The sequence below is a fragment of the Protomyctophum parallelum genome (genome assembly GCF_964188405.1).
Source record: "Protomyctophum parallelum genome assembly, chromosome: 2".
In the NCBI taxonomy this organism is placed as follows: Eukaryota; Metazoa; Chordata; class Actinopteri; order Myctophiformes; family Myctophidae; genus Protomyctophum; species Protomyctophum parallelum.
The window spans coordinates 3423126-3445435 of NC_139699.1; the positions used below are offsets into that span (position 1 = coordinate 3423126).

A 22310-nucleotide genomic window follows, 5' to 3' on the forward strand; every position below is an offset into this window, starting at 1 on the left:
CCTCCCTCTCCTCCTGCCTCCCTCTCCTCCTGCCTCCCTCCCGCCTCCCTCTCCTCCTGCCTCCCTCCTGCCTCCCTCTCCTCCTGCCTCCCTCCCGCCTCCCTCTCCTCCTGCCTCCCTCTCCTCCCGCCTCCCTCTCCTCCTGCCTCCCTCTCCTCCTGCCTCCCTCTCCTCCTGCCTCCCTCTCCTCCTGCCTCCCTCTCCTCCTGCCTCCCTCCCGCCTCCCTCTCCTCCTGCCTCCCTCCTGCCTCCCTCTCCTCCTGCCTCCCTCTCCTCCTGCCTCCCTCCTGCCTCCCTCTCCTCCTGCCTCCCTCTCCTCCTGCCTCCCTCTCCTCCTGCCTCCCTCTATTCCTGCCTCCCTCTCCTCCTGCCTCCCTCTCCTCCTGCCTCCCTCTCCTCCTGCCTCCCTCTCCTCCTGCCTCCCTCTCCTCCTGCCTCCCTCTCCTCCTGCCTCCCTCTCATCCTGCCTCCCTCCTGCCTCCCTCTCCTCCTGCCTCCCTCTCCTCCTGCCTCCCTCCTGCCTCCCTCTCCTCCTGCCTCCCTCTCCTCCTGCCTCCCTCTCCTCCTGCCTCCCTCTCCTCCTGCCTCCCTCCTGCCTCCCTCTCCTCCTGCCTCCCTCTCCTCCTGCCTCCCTCCTGCCTCCCTCTCCTCCTGCCTCCCTCTCCTCCTGCCTCCCTCCTGCCTCCCTCCTGCCTCCCTCCTGCCTCCCTCTCCTCCTGCCTCCCTCCTGCCTCCCTCTCCTCCTGCCTCCCTCTCCTCCTGCCTCCCTCTCCTCCTGCCTCCCTCTCCTCCTGCCTCCCTCTCCTCCTGCCTCCCTCCTGCCTCCCTCTCCTCCTGCCTCCCTCTCCTCCTGCCTCCCTCTCCTCCTGCCTCCCTCTCCTCCTGCCTCCCTCTCCTCCTGCCTCCCTCCTGCCTCCCTCTCCTCCTGCCTCCCTCCTGCCTCCCTCTCCTCCTGCCTCCCTCTCCTCCTGCCTCCCTCTCCTCCTGCCTCCCTCTCCTCCTGCCTCCCTCTCCTCCTGCCTCCCTCTCCTCCTGCCTCCCTCCTGCCTCCCTCCTGCCTCCCTCTCCTCCTGCCTCCCTCTCCTCCTGCCTCCCTCTCCTCCTGCCTCCCTCTCCTCCTGCCTCCCTCTCCTCCTGCCTCCCTCCTGCCTCCCTCTCCTCCTGCCTCCCTCCTGCCTCCCTCTCCTCCTGCCTCCCTCTCCTCCTGCCTCCCTCTCCTCTGCCTCTATCCCACCGTATACAGTTCTCTCTGCCTCCCTCTCCTCCTGCCACCTTCTTTCTCTCACACATCCCAGATCCCACCATCTCTCTCCTCCTCCCCCCTTTATCTTCCTCTGTCCCTCCATCCCGCCTCGCACCACAGCTTTGTATTATCTCTCACTCACTTTGTCAACCTCCCTCCCTCTGCCTCATCACCACTCCCTCCCTCTCTCTGCCTCATCACCACTCCCTCCCTCCCTCTCTCTGCCTCATCACCACTCCCTCCCTCCCTCTCTCTGCCTCATCACCACTCCCTCCCTCTCTCTGCCTCATCACCACTCCCTCCCTCTCTCTGCCTCATCACCACTCCCTCCCTCTCTCTGCCTCATCACCACTCCCTCCCTCCCTCTCTCTGCCTCATCACCACTCCCTCCCTCCCTCTGCCTCATCACCACTCCCTCCCTCTCTCTGCCTCATCACCACTCCCTCCCTCCCTCTCTCTGCCTCATCACCACTCCCTCCCTCCCTCTCTCTGCCTCATCACCACTCCCTCCCTCCCTCTGCCTCATCACCACTCCCTCCCTCTCTCTGCCTCATCACCACTCCCTCCCTCCCTCTCTCTGCCTCATCACCACTCCCTCCCTCCCTCTCTCTGCCTCATCACCACTCCCTCCCTCCCTCTGCCTCATCACCACTCCCTCCCTCCCTCTCTCTGCCTCATCACCACTCCCTCCCTCCCTCTCTCTGCCTCATCACCACTCCCTCCCTCCCTCTGCCTCATCACCACTCCCTCCCTCTCTCTGCCTCATCACCACTCCCTCCCTCTCTCTGCCTCATCACCACTCCCTCCCTCTCTCTGCCTCATCACCACTCCCTCCCTCTCTCTGCCTCATCACCACTCCCTCCCTCCCTCTCTCTGCCTCATCACCACTCCCTCCCTCCCTCTGCCTCATCACCACTCCCTCCCTCTCTCTGCCTCATCACCACTCCCTCCCTCCCTCTCTCTGCCTCATCACCACTCCCTCCCTCCCTCTCTCTGCCTCATCACCACTCCCTCCCTCCCTCTGCCTCATCACCACTCCCTCCCTCCCTCTCTCTGCCTCATCACCACTCCCTCCCTCCCTCTCTCTGCCTCATCACCACTCCCTCCCTCCCTCTGCCTCATCACCACTCCCTCCCTCTCTCTGCCTCATCACCACTCCCTCCCTCTCTCTGCCTCATCACCACTCCCTCCCTCTCTCTGCCTCATCACCACTCCCTCCCTCTCTCTGCCTCATCACCACTCCCTCCCTCTCTCTGCCTCATCACCACTCCCTCCCTCTCTCTGCCTCATCACCACTCCCTCCCTCTCTCTGCCTCATCACCACTCCCTCCCTCCCTCTCTCTGCCTCATCACCACTCCCTCCCTCCGTCTGTGATGAAAGAGAGAGTTCTGAATGAAGTAGAACAGAGAGGAGGAGTGTGTGTGTGTGTGTGTGTGTGTGTGTGTGTGTGTGTGTGTGTGTGTGGAGGGGGGGGGGGGTGCAGTGGGAGGTGGGTTGTCCCCCTTATAAGTAGGAGCAAGCTCTGGGCTTCCACGTAGATCAACAAGACACCACGTAAGACAGAGAGAGAGAGGGAGAGAGAGAGAGAGAGAGAGAGGGAGGGAGGCAAGGACACGTATACTTGCTCATAGGCTCAGAAACCTGCTCTCACACACACACACACACACACACACACACACACACACACACACACACACACACACACACACACACACACACACACACACACACACACACACACACACACATACGGTACACACACAAACACACACGCATAAACGCGCGTGCACACACGCGCACACACACACACGCACACGCACACACACACACCCACACACACACACACACACACACACACACACACACACACACACACGTACACAAAGAGAGAGGCAAGGACTGCACACTCTCTCTCTACCACCTTCAGGGATCCTATACTCCCGGCAAGCACCTTTTCACCAACACAGGTAAGGCCATATTGATGGATGGATGGACAGACGGACAGGCTTTATGTATGTTATGACCAGTCACATGTCAGTTTGACCCCTGACATGTTTGAATGTAAACCTGTTTCATATCAAGGTCCATCATTTATTTGGCATTTGAGCCACGGACCACCTTTTTGAAGAGATGTTTCAAAGCGTGGGATATTTTGTTGTCGTTGGATACGACTTTGATCAAAATGACAATAATTCTTCTACATTCTCAAATTGTGTAGAATATTTGTAAATAAAGTAATAGAGATGTTTAACAATAATTCAACTCTTGAAAAACCAGACCAAATAATGTAACGCTCTTGAGAGTTATTGATCTATAACGGTCCATTTGGTTATCAACTCTCCATCATTTATAGCTGGGGACCACCCGGAACCCAGCTGGTGGTCCCTGGACCACTGATTGAGAACCACTGCCATAGCAGTTTGAGCCCTGACATGTGTGAATGGAAGGCAAAGGTTTAGTATGTTGATTGTTTGTTGTTGCTTTGGTTTGCTTTGGTTTAGGTCAGTATGGTCCATGCAAAAGTTTAATTTTTGAAAAGTTTTGCACTGAGATTTGTTCAAACGGATCATGTTGGAATCTGAATCGATGGGACAATTATTTAAAAATGTCCTATACTGTATATTGGAAGCCTAATTTAAAATGGTTGAACCTTGACAGGAGACGCGTTGTATGAGTCAGAGATATCCTGCTCTGAGGTTTGGAAAACTCAAAAGTGGAATAAAACTATTTAACAGAATCAAAAGGCAATACAACATACAATGTATGCTTTCAGTTGTTATTCACATGTGCTATATTTGCATTGCTTTTTTAACTTGCCAACTTCAATGTCATTTAAATAAATAATATCGGCATGAGCAAGAAGGCAATTATTAAAGGAAACAAAAAGAGAAAAAAAGGAAAGAAATCAGTACTCAACACAATAGAAAACTATTAGACCACATGTGTGTCATTATTCGTACGTTATTGTCAATTATACTATTTATGGAATGTTAATATGTTGACTGGTTGCAGTCTGTGTCATGCTGAACTCTTAATTGTCTAGTTAAACGGAAAAGACCTCTGGGGATTTTCAGCACTGTACTGACTAAGCGCTCTAATAGACTCTAATAGTTCTCGGCTTGACTGTTTTGGCTTGACTGTTCTGTTCTTGGCTTAATTATGATCCTCGATGACTATTTATGTATTTGATTTATTACCATGTGTTGTTCTTTCTTACTGTAAGTCGCTCTGGATAAAGATCGTCTGCTTAATGTCTAAATTGTAAATTGTCTAATACATCCATATACCCTGCATGAACCCTCAGTCCTACTGCAGCGGTGCAGTACGTTGTTCAGACTAGTCGTTGGTCCGACAAATGACAACCCACCTCATCTCCTAACCTATAACCATAACCAACGCATAACCATAACCAAAACCAACCAACCCACCTCATCTCCTAACCTATAACCATAACCTATAACCATAACCCACCTCATCTCCTAACCTATAACCATAACCAACGCATAACCATAACCATAACCAACCAACCCACCTCATCTCCTAACCTAACCATAACCCACCTCATCTCCTAACCTAACCATAACCCACCTCATCTCCTAACCTATAACCATAACCTATAACCATAACCTATAACCATAACCATAACCAACCAACCCACCTCATCTCCTAACCTATAACCATAACCGCAAGCACGGGAGCAGAGGCTAGACTAATGCCCTGTCTGAATTACATGCAGTCCCCCTACTGCAGAGGTCCTGTACGGAACTGAGATAAAAGGTTCTGAAACTCACATAAAATACATTTTACGCAATTCATCATGAAACAGAGTGTGAAATATGATTGTCTGGACAGATGTCCTAACTGTGATGTTATTTGTAATAATGTATTACACCAAAATGTCAAAAGATAGTGCTCTCTTTAACAGAGCTGTCTACGTACACAATCAAATCCAGAGTATTTCTTATTTAACTAATTCATTTAACTTTGACATTAAATTAACACTATTTTACTTTGTAGAAGGCTACTAAGAGTTTCTCTTGATGTTGGCTGTATATTACACTACTGCTGTAGTGTATGTTGTTACCAATCACCGGTAATTAAACCCAGCTGCGCTGTGAATGCGTGGCATTAGAACCTTCTAACAAAATGGACAGATTTAACATCATCCACGACCCAATCCGACTACTCACTCATTCTTGAGATGAGGGACAAAAGTGGAAAAAACATGTCCCACACATAAGAGCCTTATTATTGTTAAAAATAAATTAATTTAATAAAAATAAAAGCACTTGCAAAGTTAAATGTAATACAGTTGTGTATTATTATGCCATTAATTTCATTATTATTGTTTTCATATGCCATCTGAATTAGTTAAAAGCAGGCGCTGTACCCAAAAACGCCTGTATTTAGCCTGTCCCCAGCAAGTGGTCATAATTTCAAACTGCTAAAAAAGTGTCTAATACTGTCACAATCACATAAATATACATACTAAATTAAAGTAGATTGTCAACAACATAGCAAACAATATACACAATAATTTTAATTTATATTTTCCATTAGATATCTCATATCAAATGTGTGTCCCACGTCTCCCGTCAACTCCGTCAGGTTTTTTAAAAGTCTTAAATTAATCAGAAAATATTGTCGACAGATTTAGCCTGAAGACTCCTTTTCCAAGTCCCGTTTGTATTTGTTGCAACAGTGGAGCACCTGGTCTGACAAGCATTCAATTGTTTGATATTTTAAACAAACAATGTTGATATCAGGGTGGTCACAGCTTTTACATGTCAACTCCGTCAGGACATTATTATGATCTTTGTTAAGAATTCCAAAATAATGTTTATTATAAAAGTTTAGGGTTAGGTTTAGCTAACAAATGAAGCAAAAACAAAATGGCTACATTGTACTACAGAGGGTTAAGATGAAAACAAATGACATTTTGTCAACTCCGTCAGACGTCAACTCCGTCAGGTTTTGTGTCTGACGGAGTTGACACGTATCTGACGGAGTTGACAAAAGTGTTACTAAAACAATAAAATTATAGTTTTTGAATAATGGGACGTATTCTAATTTGGCACACAGTTATTGCATGCCTTAAGGAACATTTTTGGCTATAGGGCCATCACAGATTTGTCTCGTGGTGACCATGGCAGCCATTTTCCAAAATTGCCGCCACCTGATGTTATTTTACAATAACTCAAGTTCTACACCACCTAGGATCTTGATTCTGGTGACTAAGACTACATTTTCAAGGATGAGGGATACAGTGGTACAATTTAGATTTTCCCTGTGACCATGGCAGCCATATTTCAAAATGGCCGCCACCTGCTGTTATTTTACAATAACTCAAGTTCTACACCATCTAGGATCTTGATTCTGGTGACTAATCATACATTTTCAAGGATGTGGGATACATTGGTACTATTTAGATTTGTCCTGTGACTATGGCAGCCATTGTTTTTCAAAATGGCCGCCACCTGCTGTTATTTTACAATAACTCAAGTTTTAGACCACCTAGGATCTTGATTCTGGCGACTAATAATACATTTTAAAAGATGAGGAATACAGTGGTACTATTTAGATTTGTCCTGTGACCATGGCAGCCATTGTTTTTCAAAATGACCACCAACCTGCTGTTATTTTACCAATAACTCAAGTTTTAGACCACCAAGGATCTTGATTCTGGTGACTAATCATTACATTTTCAAGGATGAACTTTCTCTGGGAGGGGTCAGGGCTTATTTCAGGTGCAGGTTGAGTTGCTACTGACAGGACATTAAAAGGAGGTGGGCTTTCTGGCCTTTGACTTGTCCCTTTCAGGTACAGATGCACAGTTTGACTTCACTGGCCACTGCAGTGTGGCGTTGATCTTGGTCGCCTCCTGCCAGTGTTTCTCCATCCTTCTCATGACCTCTGTGTTCTGGGGCTCTGTTATAGTCAACTTACATTGTCTTGGCTGGAGATTGCTTTCCTGCAGGGTCCAGCCCAGTCTTGTGCAGATGGCTGCTGGCCCACCTGGAGGCCCCAACCTCACTTGTTCGGTTGGTGTGATTAGGTGGGGTGGTCTTCCCCAATCAGGATGAAGGGTTTAACCCTTTCAAACGGCAGTCTGGGCCCAGGCCGTAGCGTAACGGTCTGGGCACCGGACTGGTAATCCAGTCGCAGTGTGCCGCGGGTTCGACTCCCGGACCCGACACGGCCTTTACTGCATGTCATCCCCCATCTCTCTCCCGTTTCCTGTCAGCCTACTGTCTGTCCCTTCAAAAATCAATAAAAGGCGTAAGCCGCAAAAAAAATATCTTAAAAAAAAAAAAAAAAAAACGGCAGTCTGGCCAAGTGTCTGTATTTAGTTGTGAGGCTAGATACAGGATACGATTTCTCACCCAGCCCCAGGTGACTTGAGGTGAAGGCTCCTTTGATTTGGTAACATTGCTTTGGTTGACATGCTGGGGACACAGAACGACACTGATGCCTTCAGTGTCTGCACATCCTGCCTGATAGTCCTGAAGGCAGATCTTCTGTCTTCAGTCTTTCGCTCACTGTTCACTGCTCACTGTTCACCTCAAGCAGGTCTTCAAGGTGTTTGCCTTTGCACAGGCTATATGGCTAGGACTCGTGCTTCAACAACTCAGAGAACTCCAACATGGTGTTGGTTGCTCCTGGGCCGCAGAGCATTGTGCGGCAGAATTCAGCTCTCATCTCTGGTGGCAGCTTGTTGAAGAGTCGTGCAACATGTGAGCCGCATCTAAGTTCTGTGTCTCCCTCTGGGCCTAGGGTAGACACTTGCTATTTTCCGTAACACTAATTGGTGGGGCTGTCCAAACTTGTTGTTTAGTTGTCAATCGGGTCTCTGTTGGTGAAGTCGGGTCTAGGTGGTCTAGAAGATGAGTTAGTCAGGGGATATTAATACAATCTGGTAATACATTCCTTATCAAGAATTTTCTTCACCAATGTGTTTGGAAGGGTGTCTACTAACATATCCCACATTGCTTTATATTCAACCACCCTAGGGGAACTTTTGACAGCTGCTGAAAGTTGGGGTACCATCAACAACCTATATAAGGCAAAATGTTCATTATGCTTTAAGTAGCATGTGACATGTCAAACTAGGGAGTTTTCATGATTCTGAATGCATTCCAAATATTAGCTATGCACGAAGAACACTCCTTGGGCTGAAAACGGCCATAGCCGTCATCACAAAATGAGGTCAGCCCATTTGGGCAAGTGGATATATGGCCGAATTTAGCCCAAGGGGTTTGACCCCTAGTTTGGCCATAGCCACTTGGTATGGTACCCAACTTTCAGCAGCTGTCAAAAATGTTCAATAGAAACCAATGTGGGTTAGTAGACACCTTTACAAACACATTGGTGAAAAAATTCTTGGTAAGAAATGTATTCACAGATTTAACATTATTCTGATAATATTCCCTGACTAAATTGGTAAAATAATAGCAGGTCCACCATTTTTGAAAATGGCTGCCATTGTCACAGGATAAATCTAAATAGTACAACTGTATTCCTCCTCCTTGAAAATGTAGGATTAGTCACCATAATCAAGATCCTAGGTGGTGTAGAACTTGAGTTATTGGGAAATAACAGAAAGTTGGCGGCCATTTTGAAAAATGTCTACCATGGTCACAGGACAAATCTAAATAGTACCAATGTATCCCACATCCTTGAAAATGTATGATTAGTCACCAGAATCAAGATCCTAGGTGGTCTAGAACCTAAATCAGTTAAACTTGTCAACTCCGTCAGATGTTCGTCAACTCCGTCAGACGTTCGTCCCATGATGTTTTTGTTAATTTACAAAGAAATAGAAAATTCGATGTTAAATCTTTTGTGCTTATGTATTGAAACACCAACTGAAATGATACGTAATGATGTTTTTTTTTTTTTTTTACATGGTTTTCATGTTATAATATTGAAAATAAAGGTTGAAATGACGGATTTGAGAAATTGGATATTTCATAATAGTGTGATATTGGAACAAAACAATATTAAAAGAATTGTATTACTTAACTTGATTCCTGAAAGCCATTATAAGATAACTGAGGACTTTATATTATTGTTGAAATTATCAAATTCAATTAAAAGGGATTTTAGTGTGTCTGACGGAGTTGACAAGAATCAGGTATTAAGTGCATAAATGTCCCATTTTAGAAAGAAATGTTATGCGAAAAACCTGTTCCTTCTCAAGATTGGTAGTTGAGACCTGTGTCTACAAATACATCTATTTGATTTGAATGCATCTTAAAAAAAAAAAAAATCTAGTTTGAAAAAAGTTTTGTCCCTTATCTCAAGAATGGGTGTACTACGACCTTAGATCAGAGGAGAAGAGCTGTTTAAATGATTACTAAGTGGAGGAAAATAATCAAACAAATCTTTTATTTAGTTAAACAAGATAATGAAATATGATTGACCTGAAGCAAGGCCTACTTGTAACCAAATCACGTCATGTTAACAGTGAATCTACAGTAACATAGCTACTCCTATTGTATATGGTTCCATATGAAACCGTTTAAAGGAGGAAATGTTTTTTCCCATTCCATGCAGAATTAACCTTTTTTTGTAAGAAGGGAAGACTGTGTAGTTACTAGTTGCTCAACCGGAAGAACACACATAAGTCTCTCTGATCATTCTAATTAGAAGCCCATTGATTTTGTGTTCCATAGAATCAATGAAGAGCAGAGACCAGGCTATTACTTTCTATAAATACCTCACCCCAAGGTTAATAGGCTTGTTAAAAGCATTTGGAAGACAGCAGACAATTAAGCAGCTGTGGTCTTTTTTTAAGGCTTCTTTGGAATGATTCTGAAGAAGACTTTTTAGTCAAAATGTTAATCAATAGCTTTGACTGGGAGCGCTGTAAGCCTTTTAGTTTGACGACTTTTTTTATTATTATTTATTTTTTATTTAGCTGGACCTGCACCTATCTTCAAGTGGATGTGCCACTTCTATTTTGTATTTTCCTTTATGTCATCATGAGTACAATATTCACCGTAAAGGTCCTTAGGTCCATTAGCCCACTATAATGGTGAGAAGCAGTGTACCGTACGTGTGTGCCTCTGTGTGTATATGTAAGTATTTTATCATGCTGGAGGTAATTTGGGTGAGTGCAGGTCAGTTAATCAGAGTGGGCCTTCTCCATATAGGTCTCTTCTCAACAGAGGATTATTTTTTAGGAGAGAGGCTCTCCCCTGAAGATAACCCAGTCAATATATTGACTGTAATTTGTTAAGTTTCCTTCTTTCTTTCTTTTCTTCTAAGGAGTGCGCCGACAACCGATTTCACCTATGACCCATGATGAAATACCACAAGTCAGAGTAGGAGAGACCCTCAGAGGAGCCTGTTCCCACTAGGAAGATCCTCTGAAGGTGGTCTACTCTGTACAGCCTCAGGGGACAGCTAAGTGTTGACCATGTGGTCGGCAGTCTGCTCAAGCTCGGGATGCGTACTAAGATCAGACCCGCCAACAGACCGACATGCGGAAACAATGGTCGCACTACCGCTCGACCTGCGCTGCGCCCGCGCTTGCGCTTATGTTTAGGTTAGGGTAGATAGGTTGTCGATGTGGGACTAATGACTGTCTCGCATGCTGCGCTAGCTGTGTGTCTGCCAGGAGATTCAGAGACGATGCTGCGCTAGCTGTGTGTCTGCCAGGCCATTCAGAGACGATGTGCAGCAGCCGACCCCAGTACGCCGTGGTTCATTCAGAAGGGTCCATTGCCGGCGTGATACAGTAGAGTAGGTCTTCTCCCTCAATAGGCCTACCGTCTTTTGGGTCCCAAATGTGGTTACACGTGTCTGCTCCCCTTCATGACAGAAATTGATTTAGCTGCATAAAAAGCACAGCACGTGGTCTTTACTGTACATGATTACTTTATGGCTTATCTGTGACGGCTTATGGCTTTACAGTTATGTTTGTTTCTTTATTTTTATAAAATGGAGAAAAACTAGAATGAAAAACAGTAGGGTGTCCGGGTTGCTCAGCCTCTCAGTAGCTCACGTAAGATGCATATATGATGCATAGTTGATAGTTCACATCTGGATCATCGCAATCTGCCCTTTCTGCTCGTTCCCCGTCTGACTTCCAGATTTTGCAGACCCTGAGTAGGGGGCGGGGCCACCTGGCCTGGTGGGGATCTGAGACCCTGAGTAGGGGGCGGGGCCACCTGGCCTGGTGGGGATCTGAGACCCTGAGTAGGGGGCGGGGCCAACCTGGCCTGGCGGGGATCTGAGACCCTGAGTAGGGGGCGGGGCCAACCTGGCCTGGCGGGGATCTGAGACCCTGAGTAGGGGGCGGGGCCAACCTGGCCTGGCGGGGATCTGAGACCCTGAGTAGGGGGCGGGGCCAACCTGGCCTGGCGGGGATCTGAGACCCTGAGTAGGGGGCGGGGCCAACCTGGCCTGGCGGGGATCTGAGACCCTGAGTAGGGGGCGGGGCCAACCTGGCCTGGCGGGGATCTGAGACCCTGAGTAGGGGGCGGGGCCAACCTGGCCTGGCGGGGATCTGAGACCCTGAGTAGGGGGCGGGGCCACCCTGGCCTGGCGGGGATCTGAGACCCTGAGTAGGGGGCGGGGCCAACCTGGCCTGGCGGGGATCTGTGCTCGCAGCGGGGTGCGCACTTTTCTAGTTACTACTGTTGTTGCTGCTGTGCGTCTCTCTCTCTCTCTCTCTCTCTCTCTCTGATTGGCCAATTTGGAAAATCTTGCAGCACCATAATATGCATTTAGGCTATTAAAGATGAAGTGTGTCAAATCAAATCAAATCAAAAGTGACGGTTACAAAAAGCTGGTGCCAGTAGGTCTACAAAACAATCACATCAAGTCAGACTGCTTAGCAGTAAACGGACAATCAGTCAGTCAGCCAAAGGCTGCCCTGAAACTCTTCATTTTAACACGCCTTAAAGGAATCAGTCAGCCAAAGGCTGCCTGAAACTCTTCATTTTAACACGCCTTAAAGGAATCAGTCAGCCAAAGGCTGCCCTGAAACTCTTCATTTTAACACGCCTTAAAGGAATCAGTCAGCCAAAGGCTGCCCTGAAACTCTTCATTTTAACACGCCTTAAAGGTATATTCAGTGATTTCACTTAATTCAAATATCACTTATTTTTTTGTTTTGTTGTGATAATCCTCCCTAATATAGAGTGTGCTGGCCATATAAGGAGTTCCTCCCTGTCCCCAGTTAACCCCTGGGGGTCAGAAAACCTTAGGTTTCGTTTTTGACTCTCTATCCTGATTGGACAAAAGGCTGGGTCCCACAGCCAAAAACGAAACCTAAGGTTTTTTGAGTGAAATCACTGAATATACCTTTAATTATAGCGAGTTCAACTTTTGCGGAACAAAACAAAACACTAAAGACAAGAATAGCGTGTAAGTCAAGAACATGGTGACACCAAACCTTTTGGCACCAGCATTCAGACCACACACTCACCATCTCCATGAACGGTGTGTAACACACTGCCAGTGAGCACAGGCGCTAACACTTGTTTAAATAGTAGAGGGACAGGGCAGATGATTGGTCCCACACATGGCAACAGGACCTAGACTGAAAGCTGATATCAGTGTTCCACTCTCCAACCATGAACGCATAGGCATATAGATAAGTATTATTTCATACAGAAGGATGCTCTTCCTGCTTTCTTTGTCGCACCTCCAACGGTGACATGGAGGACTATGCATGGCAGGGGCGTCCTCTTCCCTGAGCCCAGCCTAAGCCTGACCGCATACCATATATATATATAATATAAAATATATATTTATATTATATTATTACATTATTATCTTAACATAATACCATTATGTAACAGTGTGTATAGTCATTAGGCCGGAACCACCAAACCGGAATTACCCAAAATAATTCCATGCGATCATTTTAGGGCCTGTCCAATAAACGCCTTGCTGCGTCTGAAGCAGACAAGTTTCTTCAAGCACTTATTGGAATAGTTTGTTTTACATCCATCTTTAATTCCAACTCGTAGCGACTGGCGAGACTAAAAACAAACAGGGGGGGGACCAAAACAAAGCGACACCGGGGAAAAAAATGGAACCACCAGAGGTTGTTTTTTTGTTGTTAATTTTTCTCATGCGGTCTAGACCACACAGGCGATTTTGGAACACAGACCAGGCTTTCCTCAGAGGTGGAAAGTCGCGGTGACGCGAGGTTAGCTCCATGGTAACCTTCTCAATGGAGCAGCTGAATGGAGTCCAGGAAGCCGTCAATATTCTCACCTGTATTCCTCCACTCTGAACATTAGAGGTTAGCGGGTCACTGTTCCCTGCGGGTGGACAGAGTTAGCAGCTGTCTTAAAGGAAAGAAACAAGACAGGCGCTAATCCTAGGGACAATGGTCATGATGCAATAGGGTCGTCACCTGTCTTTTTGTGGGTGTTAGGATTAAAAAGAACACAGATGGATTGAATTCAATAAGCTACTTCCACCTGTTTTCACGTCAAACCACAAATTGACGTAATCGATCATTACATGAATGTAATGATGGGTTGCACTTCTTTCAAAGTCATGAGCGAAGTAGGGACATTTTGTGTGTGTGTGTGTGTGTGTGTGTGTGTGTGTGTGTGTGTGTGTGTGTGTGTGTGTGTGTGTGTGTGTGTGTGTGTGTGTGTCCACCACTGTGGATAAAAAATAAAATAAATGTGACCTGTCTGAAGTTAGTGGTGCAAAAAAACTCTTCCCATCATGCACTCTTCCCATCATGCACCTGTGCACAGTGTGAAGCTCAACAGCGCCACTTTGTCTCCTGTTGGTACCCTAAACATACATACATAGAGACAGACATTGCTGGGCATTGGAGTGGCTGCACCCTATGGCTGCACCACTCAAAAATGTATGAGAAACCCAGTATTTGGCCATGATGGTATAAACAAATTCAGTCCAGCGCATGGGCGGCATGGCCAGAGGAACAGCCATGATTGGTCAATGAGCCATATGTGCCGCTATAGTGCCGATGGTTCCTCAAGCTCAATTTAACCCATTCTGAACGGGCACCCATTTTGGTGTCAGCATCACGTTATGCTTTAGCTATTGAAAAATAGCTGCTATTTTTGAAAAATCGAAGAACGACTGACATTTTTTGAATCTGATCTCAGGTCAGAATGGGTTCATCAGACCAGTGTGTGTCCGGCGGAAACCTTCGTATGAATCTGATCTCAGGTCAGAATGGGTTAACTGCAGTATTTGAGGCTGACAGGAAGTATAAGGCTGCCCAGGGGACTCCCTCCTCAGCGACAGAGAGAGATTACAACCGCATGACTCAGAACGTCTGGTGGCCACGTCTGGGGAAATGGAGCCAAAGAAGAAAGATAAATTGGTGAAATGCCCCCTCTTTTCCCCCTCCATTATTTTTATGGCAGCTTTAGATTACACAGAATGACATTAAATTAATGATGATTTATGTTCAGATTCCACTGAACATAATATATGGCACGCTGTGCAATTCAGTCAGATATATTTGGCAGACCGCAGTGTGTAAATTCCTTACTTGCCTCGAAAGGTAAACGGCATTTGTTTTAATGTTCACATTTTAGATAGGATTGGAAGACTTGATACGGAGCCCCGGAGTGACAGCCTGACACTCAATTTTCATTTTGTTTCCCACGGCAGCCGTATCCGGGATAGAGACACACGGGGACTACAAATCCCACGCACCCAAATGAGACAGCGGCCCCACTTCTGCTCCGATAGAACGCTGCACTGCAGGCCAGCCCATAGAATACCTTCTGGTCCGTTAGAACGCTGCACTGCAGACCAGCCCATAGAACACCTTCTGGTCCGTTAGAACGCTGCACTGCAGGCCAGCCCATAGAATACCTTCTGGTCCGTTAGAACGCTGCACTGCAGGCCAGCCCATAGAATACCTTCTGGTCTGTTAGAACGCTGCACTGCAGACCAGCCCATAGAATACCTTCTGGTCTGTTAGAACGCTGCACTGCAGACCAGCCCATAGAATACCTTCTGGTCCGATAGAACGCTGCACTGCAGACCAGCCCATAGAATACCTTCTGGTCCGTTAGAACGCTGCACTGCAGACCAGCCCATAGAACACCTTCTGGTCCGTTAGAACGCTGCACTGCAGACCAGCCCATAGAATACCTTCTGGTCCGTTAGAACGCTGCACTGCAGAACAGCCCATAGAATACCTTCTGGTCCGTTAGAACGCTGCACTGCAGAACAGCCCATAGAATACCTTCTGGTCTGTTAGAACGCTGCACTGCAGGCCAGCCCATAGAACACCTTCTGGTCCGTTAGAACGCTGCACTGCAGAACAGCCCATAGAACACCTTCTGGTCCGTTAGAACGCTGCACTGCAGAACAGCCCATAGAATACCTTCTGGTCCGTTAGAACGCTGCACTGCAGACCAGCCCATAGAATACCTTCTGGTCTGTTAGAACGCTGCACTGCAGAACAGCCCATAGAATACCTTCTGGTCTGTTAGAACGCTGCACTGCAGACCAGCCCATAGAATACCTTCTGGTCTGTTAGAACGCTGCACTGCAGACCAGCCCATAGAATACCTTCTGGTCCGTTAGAACGCTGCACTGCAGGCCAGCCCATAGAATACCTTCTGGTCTGTTAGAACGCTGCACTGTAGACCAGCCCATAGAACACCTTCTGGTCTGTTAGAACGCTGCACTGCAGACCAGCCCATAGAATACCTTCTGGTCTGTTAGAACGCTGCACTGTAGACCAGCCCATAGAACACCTTCTGGTCCGTTAGAACGCTGCACTGCAGGCCAGCCCATAGAATACCTTCTGGTCCGTTAGAACGCTGCACTGCAGAACAGCCCATAGAATACCTTCTGGTCCGTTAGAACGCTGCACTGCAGAACAGCCCATAGAATACCTTCTGGTCCGTTAGAACGCTGCACTGCAGACCAGCCCATAGAATACCTTCTGGTCTGTTAGAACGCTGCACTGCAGACCAGCCCATAGAATACCTTCTGGTCTGTTAGAACGCTGCACTGTAGACCAGCCCATAGAACACCTTCTGGTCTGTTAGAACGCTGCACTGCAGACCAGCCCATAGAATACCTTCTGGTCTGTTAGAACGCTGCACTGTAGACCAGCCCATAGAACACCTTCTGGTCCGTTAGAACGCTGCACTGCAGGCCAGCCCATAGAATACCTTCTGGTCCGTTAGAACGCTGCACTGCAGAACAGCCCATAGAATACCTTCTGGTCCGTTAGAACGCTGCACTGCAGACCAGCCCATAGAATACCTTCTGGTCTGTTAGAACGCTGCACTGCAGACCAGCCCATAGAATACCTTCTGGTCTGTTAGAACGCTGCACTGCAGACCAGCCCATAGAACGGTGCGCTGCAGGCCAGCCCATAGAATACCGGAGTGACCATTGAGAGAGAGAGAGAATAATTACTTGAGTGCTCAAGTTAATAACTTGTGGGAAACAAAGTGTACTTTGTTTTTAAATGTAACATCACAAGCTTGATTCACACAAATAGGCTATAGGACAAAGGCTTGTTGTCATTATCTGGTGGTGCAGTGACAACAAGGCAGGAAGAGTTCAAAACCCAACATTGGGTGATTTTATATAAATTAACAGAGAAAACATCACAATCACAAACTAACAGTAAACATGATGACACCAAACAATGACTTGACAAGGACTGCAGCAGGTGAACTAAATATAAGCATGAGGACTGGTTACACAATATAGCTGGGAAAGACAACATAGGATCAGGCTACAGGTACACACCATAGACTACAACGAAAGACGCAAAGGTCTGTGACAGTGACAATACATGACCACACGGTATATCTATCAAATGCACCATGTCTCTGTCTGTACGTACGTACGTCAGTCAAAAGTTTTGAGCTTGTAGATCAGCTATTTTGGCTACATTTGAATTGAAATCCTGACATTTCTTTTCTATTTTTGAATTGGAATCCCTGAAAAGTAACATTTTTATTTAATTTCAAGTGCATTTAGTTATAGATATGTTAACTTTATGAACTAAATACAAATATATTGGACGTAAAAAAGACAAAAACATTTTAATACTGGTCATTAAGCTACATAGACAGAAGTAATTACAGCGTCAGGTTTGGAATGTTTGGAATTGTAACAGCTGAAATCAAATCAATAATATATCCTGATATTAACTTGCAGGCCACATTTAGTGATGGTGGGGGCCGCATGTGGCCCCCGGGCCGCCAGTTGCCCATGTATGTTCTAATAGCACAGGGGCGGTGGTGGCTCAGGGGTAGAGTGCCTGGATGGTAACCGTAAGGTTGCCAGTTCGAACCCGGGCTCCCCCAGAGTTACTGTCGAAGTGTCCTTGAGCAAGACACTGAACCCCTAATTGCTCCCGATGTGCTAGTTGGTGCCTTGCATGGTTTCCGCTGCCATCAGTGTATGAATGTGTGTGTGAATGTAATGCACAATCTCTGTAAAGCGCCGTGGATAAAAGCGCTATATAAATGCACCATTTACCATTTACCATTTAATAGCTCTATGATGCACACACTGGGGCTGAAGTGGGTAATGCATGTTTTGTAATAATAATTAAAATCTACAAAGTAACAAGTAACTAAAGTTTTCAAATAATTGTAGTGCAGCAAAAGCAAAATATTTGCTTCTGAGATGTAGGCTATAGCTAGTGGATTAGAAGTAAAAGTATTGAAATGAGGAAAAAATACTCCAGTAAAGTAAAAGTACCTCAAAAGTAGGTTACAGTACTTGAGTAAATGTACTTATAGTGACATTCCACCACTGCTTTTCAACATGTGACTGCATGGCGCGCTCAACTCAGGAGAGGTCAGTGGTCCTCGTGACGTGAACACAAGGAACTTGAAGTCGCTGACTCTCTCTCTCTCTCTCTCTCTCTCTCTCTCTCTCTCTCTCTCTCTCTCTCTCTCTCTCTCTCTCTCTCTCTCTCTCTCTCTCTCTCTGCATCAGAATTACTCTGATAGTACGTTCTGGTGGATGACAATCCAAAAATAGCCAATATTGTGATTACTTATTTTGAATTAAACATAAGCTTTCATAAAATAAAGGGGGGGGGGGGGGGAAGCTACAATCGAATGCAGAACACCACTCTGACCAATCATGTGTGAATAATCCGGCTTTAAGTCAAGCTCTCTCTTTGGAACAATTTATCTCACATTCCCAGTCCTCCCCCCGCCCCCCCCCCCCCAGTCCTCAATGAATAAAAAAAAATAAAAAAATAAAACAGTGTTGAAAAAAGCTACCTAAGAGAAGAATGGTTACGAGTGATAACAGTGTAAAAGTTGCTGAGGACTGTTTGGAGTGAGTTTTGTGTGATTGATTGATTGATTGATTGATTGATTGATTGATTGATTGAACATTTTATTCACGGTATGCAGAATGGGTACATTTAAAAAACAAGTCAATTAAAAAACTGTTAATGTGGACGACACCATGATTAAGCATTACAGTTAATACGACATTTAGAGACGTACAAATATACACTTCTATAAAAAAAGAAACAGGAAAATGTCATATAAAGGAAGTAAAAAGGGAAAGACTACAGTAAGGGGAAAGGGGGGTGGGACCGTGGGACAGTTTCGAATTGCAGCCGCCCGTAAGTGGTTTGGAAGGAGTCAAGGGTGAAGGGATGTTCACCCATTCTGACCTGAGATCAGATTCATACGAGGTTTCCACTGGACACACACTGGTCTGATTAACCCATTCTGACCTGAGATCAGATTCATACGAGGTTTCCACTGGAGACACACTGGTCTGATTAACCCATTCTGACCTGAGATCAGATTAATACGAGGTTTCCACTGGACACACACTGGTCTGATTAACCATTCTGACCTGAGATCAGATTCTAAAAATGTCAGTCGTTCTTCGATTATTCAAAAATAGCAGACCTACAAGCTCGTATCGCGCCACTCGGTGGTGCGATATGAGCTTGTAGATCTGCTATTTTTCAATAGCTAAAGCATAACATGATGCTGACACCAAAATGGGTGCCCGGTCATGAGTTAAGAATGTCAACATCAAGACATGTCTTAAGGGCTGTTGGTAGGGCATCTGTTGGTAGGGCATCTGTTGGTAGGGCATCTGTTGGTAGGGCATCTGTTGGTAGGGCATCTGTTGGTAGGGCATCTGCGTTGCACATGGTTTGTTGATCTCCCTCTGGTTTTGTGGGTGTGGACTTCGTTGACATGCATAGTCGATGAAACCTTGTACGAGGGCTCCTGTTAGGGTCTTCAAGGTGTTTTTGTTGACCAGTGTCGGGATTCTGTACAGGAATCTTGTTCTTTGGTTGACTTTTTTGATTACGTTGGTGGCCATCTTGTCACCTGAAAGATTTGCAGTGTTCCGTTCACCTCCACCATCTGTTCTCTCCCCTCCAGGTAGGATTGTATCCAGCTCACTGATGTGCTATCAAAACCAATTACGGTGTAATTGGACCTCCAAAAGCCTTTTGGAGGTCCAGCATTACCAGGCATGGATTGCCTGGTTCTTCTCAGGTTTTAGCAGGGAGCAATTTTCCTAAAGCAATTGTTCTCAAAAACACTTTTTTATCTGGAGAGGAACTGGTTAGACATACCATTCGTCTCTAGGGGGGCACGGTGGCACCCTTGGCACAGTTGGTAGTGCTGTCGCCTCACAGCTAGAAGGTCCTGGGTTCGATTCCCACTCGGTGCGCTGTGGGTGCTGGCGGTGTGTTTCCTCCTCCGCATCATCAGTGCCCATACCCGAAGGCGGGGTTGGCGAAAGGGCCTTTCTGTGTAGAGTTTGCATGTTCTCCCCGTGTCCCCTAGGGTAGGTACCCTCACAAAAACATGCAGTAATCCTGGTCTCTAAACTGCCTCCCCCTGGCCAGCCGGGGCGCCTGATGGAGGGGAAAGGAACTGGTTGGATTAACGTGTTCCTTCCATGCGCTACGTCCAACCAGGGAAACTCCCCCCTGTCAGGTGTAAAGGAGCAACTTGGACACTCAAGCATGAAGGAAGCATGAGTTAAGTCCGTTGCTCTCCCCAGGTTGGTGGAGGGTGTGTAGAGCCCAGGATCACATTAGATGATTGACACAGGGGTGAAAAATGGGTTACAAAATCGTGGGATAAAAAATATATTTAAAGACATACCATTGGTCCGATATCTCAAACCCTAACATCCCACGGGGCAGCACACCCAACCCTTAACGCACCCCTCACCAACCTTAATCCAGTCGTTTTAATGCACCCCTCACCAACCTTAATCCGGTCGTTTTACTTTTAACGCACCCCTCACCAACCTTAATCCAGCCAGACCAATACTATGTCTAACCAATGCTATGTCTAACCAAAGCTTTTCAGCAAAAGGAGCATTCCTTTTCCCTTTGATTATAAATCTAACTGGACTCTGTCTCGCGTCTTCATCTGAGCTGCCTCAGCACATCAGCGGTGCTCAATGATTTAATTAACCGGTTTATTTAGTGGTTAATCACTTCATTAAGCAAAGTAATTGGTCATCCAGGACCCCTGGAGAGTGCCCTCTGAGAGCGGTTTGAAGGAGTCAGGGGTGAAGGGATGTTAAGAATGTCAACATCAAGACATGTCTTAAGGGCTGTTGGTAGGGCATCTGTTGGTAGGGCATCTGCGTTGCACATGGTTTGTTGATCTCCCTCTGGTTTTGTGGGTGTGGACTTCGTTGACATGCATAGTCGATGAAACCTTGTACGAGGGCTCCTGTTAGGGTCTTCAAGGTGTTTTTGTTGACCAGTGTCGGGATTCTGTACAGGAATCTTGTTCTTTGGTTGACTTTTTTGATTACGTTGGTGGCCATCTTATCACCTGAAAGATTTGCAGTGTTCCGTTCACCTCCACCATCTGTTCTCTCCCCTCCAGGTAGGATTGCATCCAGCTCACTGATGTGCTATCAAAACCAATTACAATGTCAAAAGCCTTTTGTAGGTCCAGCATTACCAGGCATGGATTGCCTGGTTCTTCTCAGGTTTTAGCAGGGAGCAATTTTCCTAAAGCAGTTGTTCTCAAAAACACTTTTTTATCTGGAGAGGAACTGGTTAATACCATTGGTCCAATATCTCAAACCCTCACCCTAACCCTAACATACCACGGGGCAGCACACCTAAACCTAACCTTAACCCTCTCGCAACCCTTAACACACCCCTCACCAACCTTAATCCAGTCGTTTTAACACACCCCTCACCAACCTTAATCCGGTCGTTTTAACGCACCCCTCACCAACCTTAATCCAGTCGTTTTAACGCACCCCTCACCGACCTTAATCCAGCCGGACGAATACTATGTCTAACCAAAGCTTTTCAGCAAAAGGAGCATTCCTTTTCCCTTTGATTATAAATCTAACTGGACTCTGTCTCGCGTCTTCATCTGAGCTGCCTCAGCACATTAGTGGTGCTCAATGATTTAATTAACCGGTTTATTTAGTGGTTAATCACTTCATTAAGCAAAGTAATTGGGTCATCCAGGACCCCTGAAGAGAAGCTGACAGACATCATGATGGGTCGAGGGCGATATATGAGTGATGCTTTCACAGATGTTAACTGTTACTATACAATTCTAATGTATTTGTACTTTACTTGAGAATTTCCAATTTTCAATACTTTTACTTCTACTCCACTACATCTCAGAGGCAAATATTGTACTTTTACTTCACTACATTTATTTTAGTTACTATAGTTGCTTTGATTATTATTACAAAACATACATTAACCAATTCAGCTCTATATACATTTCAACAAGCTCACAATGGGTCTCAATGTGGCACATTGTGAGCTTGTAGATCTGCTATTTTCAAAATCTTTGTATACATTTGGAACTTGAAATGGGACATTCTGCATACATAGAGAGAACTTTCTACATTTTGATGCCAATACTTTTGCAGTATTGGTACTTTTTCCAACACGGGTTAGGCTTGTGATGACAGGGGGCATTATAATAATATGGCATTATCTGAGAAAATAGTTTTTTAATAAATAGCCCAAACTTGTAGAAATAATAAAATCCAATCAACAGACCAAATGGAATATGATATGATTATTCATCCCTTTTGACAGGGAGGGAAGGGAACTGAAGGACCTTTTTCAGC

General features: G+C 46.1%; 1 protein-coding gene across 1 annotated transcript in view; it reads left to right on the forward strand.

Annotated features, from left to right (window-relative positions):
* The first annotated feature begins 2793 nt into the window (after nt 1-2793).
* The window catches only part of LOC310854463 (prepronociceptin-like), a 30959-nt gene continuing 11442 nt past the window's right edge, over nt 2794-22310 (forward strand). The window contains exons 1-2 of the mRNA XM_083759124.1: nt 2794-2892; nt 2957-3211. The gene's annotated coding sequence lies outside the window, so the exon portion shown is untranslated. The remainder of the gene's footprint in view (nt 2893-2956; nt 3212-22310) is intronic.